Genomic DNA, 621 nt, shown 5'->3' on the forward strand with positions numbered 1-621 from the left:
CATAGGGAAGCGCACAGTCCTGCACCTGGGAGAAATAGCCCCACACAACAGTAAACACTGGGGATTCAATCATCTGGAAAGCAGCTGTGCAGGAAAACACCTGTGGGTCCTGATGGACAAAATATTGCCAGAAGGACACATTGCTGGGTTATGTTCAAAAAAGGCCAGCAGCATCCTAGGCTGCATCACACAGAGCATAGCCAGCAGGTTGAGGGAGGTGGTGATTCTTCCCCTCTCCTCAGCATTGGTGAGGCACCTGTGGAGTGCTGGGTCCAGTTGTGGACTCCCCAGTGCAAGGAAGACATGGGCATCCTGGAAAGGATGTAGCAAAGGGGCACAAAGATGATTAAGAAATTGGAGCACCTGGCATATGAGGAGTGGCTGAGGAAGCTGGGGTTGTTCAGCCTGCAGGGACAGCTTGGCAGGGAAATTGTATCAATGGATATAAATACCTGATGCAGCAGGGAATAAATAGGCACTGGGCACAAATTGAAATACAAGAAATTCTGTTTAAACATAAAGAAAAAAAAAAAAACCTGCAAGCATAATCAGACACTTGAACAGGTTGCCCACAGAGGTTGTGGAGTTTCCATCCTTAGAGATATTCATAACCTGACTGGA

The sequence above is a fragment of the Vanellus vanellus genome (genome assembly GCF_965231255.1).
Source record: "Vanellus vanellus genome assembly, chromosome: 1".
Taxonomy (NCBI): Eukaryota; Metazoa; Chordata; class Aves; order Charadriiformes; family Charadriidae; genus Vanellus; species Vanellus vanellus.